This window comes from Cephus cinctus, unplaced genomic scaffold (assembly GCF_000341935.2).
Source record: "Cephus cinctus unplaced genomic scaffold, Ccin1 Ccin1_scaffold0398, whole genome shotgun sequence".
NCBI lineage: Eukaryota > Metazoa > Arthropoda > Insecta > Hymenoptera > Cephidae > Cephus > Cephus cinctus.
Window position 1 is genome coordinate 1 of NW_014333082.1, and position 2,415 is coordinate 2,415.

Genomic DNA, 2,415 nt, shown 5'->3' on the forward strand with positions numbered 1-2,415 from the left:
GGGGCCCATTTCTCTCCCTTATACTTCCTACTTTTCATACTTCTTCCACAGTTCTCTTATCTCGCTCCTCCCAAATGTTAATAGTAGTGACATCCATAGGATAATAGCGAAAGCTAGTGCTGTTAGAGTTTATATTTCTTAAAATTTGTCCTGTTGCTGCCTGGTGTCATCCCATTCTGTCTCGGACTTCCAAGACGAGCGGATGTCACCAAGCAGTACAGCAAGTCATACCTAAGGTAACGAGCAAAATTCTTAAAAATTAGAGTCATTGATTTTCATGTATATTTTTCTTCATCACTAAATGCAGGGTGTCATACAAAGATAGAAAGGGCTTTTATTTAAACTACTATATGGAATTATTGACGGAGATATTTGCCAATCGATGTGGTCGCATACGTCCCTGATAATTTGGACATCAACCAGTAAAAAGGAATATCGCAAACAATTCCTCCATAATTTTATCAACTGTTACAAAGTATATCATGTTTTCGAAACAACGAATAGCTAAGCGATATTATTTATTTTAGTTTGGTTTCTGTAATTTGTAATGTAAGTGTGGGTCATGAGTGTTATGGAATGGGTCATGAATGTTATATCTTAAAATCGCCTTATTTAATCAAATATGTTCTAATTGAATTCATTTGTCATTGTGTGCTTATTTATATTTTTTTATTGTGTTATTTTGGACATAAATTAATTCAGCTAATAACTTTTTTATTTTTTGTATTTAAAGACAATAATTTCTTTGGATGTTTTTCTCTCAATTATTAAATATAAATACATAAGGAATTATTATAGTGCATACGCTTTACGCATCTTCTTCTCCCCTTGTTCCCTCAATCATAACCATCTCTCTTCTTCACTCTTTCTTTTTAACAATCTTCCTCTTTTCCCCTTCAACAACAATCTTCCCTATCTGCTGCCACGAAACGTTTCTTTCTACTCAATTTTCGAATCTCCTATTCCTTCCTATATATCCGTCACTCTCCTCCTAGTTGTTCCTTCAAAACTAAATTGTTAAAAAGGCCTTTGGAAAATTCCAAAGTGGTAACGCATATAACATACAATATGTATATTATAGTGGTGATATATTTAATATATTTGTAATGGTATTGTTATTGCTAATCTTTCGCAAACCATATATGTACATATGTACTTTGTATACTGTATAATTATTGCGTTTGTCAAATAAACTATCTTTAAACACCTATAATACGTGGATATTCTTTTGCCTTCTGAGAATATTCCAGAGTATGAATGAGTTCTGTCTCCTTCTTACTCTCCTCCATCCAAACAGCATCCTTCTTCTTCTCATTCTGTCTTATGTTTCGACACCCCTTTTCACCTATGCTCCACTTCTGCCATATTATCCATATCCTGATATCGCTTTTCCTTTATCAATACTTCATTTTAAAACATATTGAATTCGCTTAGTCATTTGCTTAGCCCTATGTTATCCGATATTCTTATTTAGTCTGTACATCCTGCCTTAATATTTCTTATCTTGACAAGCATACGGTTACGTAGGCTTCAGTCTATTCTTGGATTTTGAAAATATTCGAAATTGTACCTTCGGGAGGCTGTATCTCGGAAACGGCTGGGCTTTTTCCTTGAAATTTTGAAAGATCTCCTAATGCAGAAAGTTAGAATAGTCCATAGAAGAGGCTGGTACAAATTAGATTGCGATAGGGCCACTTTCAAAAAATTCCTTTACTTTTCGGAACTTATTAATATTAAGAAATTCGCATTAGTTCGATCTTCTCATTCTGTCTTATGTTTCGACACCCCTTTTCACCTATGCTCCACTTCTGCCATATTATCCATATCCTGATATCGCTTTTCCTTTATCAATACTACATTTTAAAACATATTGAATTCGCTTAGTCATTTGCTTAGCCCTATGTTATCCGATATTCTTATTTAGTCTGTACATCCTGCCTTAATATTTCTTATCTTGACAAGCATACGGTTACGTAGGCTTCAGTCTATTCTTGGATTTTGAAAATATTCGAAATTGTACCTTCGGGAGGCTGTATCTCGGAAACGGCTGGGCTTTTTCCTTGAAATTTTGAAAGATCTCCTAATGCAGAAAGTTAGAATAGTCCATAGAAGAGGCTGGTACAAATTAGATTGCGATAGGGCCACTTTCAAAAAATTCCTTTACTTTTCGGAACTTATTAATATTAAGAAATTCGCATTAGTTCGAATTTTCGCCGATAAGAGGGCAGCACCTCCTGGGCATGATATGTGGCGCCATCTCTGAGAGAATGAGTGAACTTTCTCCAATAAAATAATTCCGAAAGTAATTCGAAAATCAACTGTATCACGCTGGTACAGATAAAACTGCGATAGGGCACTTTCAAAAAATCCCTTTACTTTTTGCAACATGCAGATGGAATGAAAGTAATGGCAGAG

The 2,415-nt window shown here is 34.7% G+C and overlaps 1 long non-coding RNA gene across 1 annotated transcript; it reads left to right on the forward strand.

Moving 5' to 3' along the window:
• The first annotated feature begins 23 nt into the window (after positions 1-23).
• On the forward strand, positions 24-1,210 carry LOC112494285. Its single transcript, XR_003059553.1, has 2 exons — positions 24-236; positions 308-1,210. It is a non-coding gene; the product is annotated as an uncharacterized LOC112494285 (long non-coding RNA).
• Positions 1,211-2,415: the final 1,205 nt, after the last annotated feature.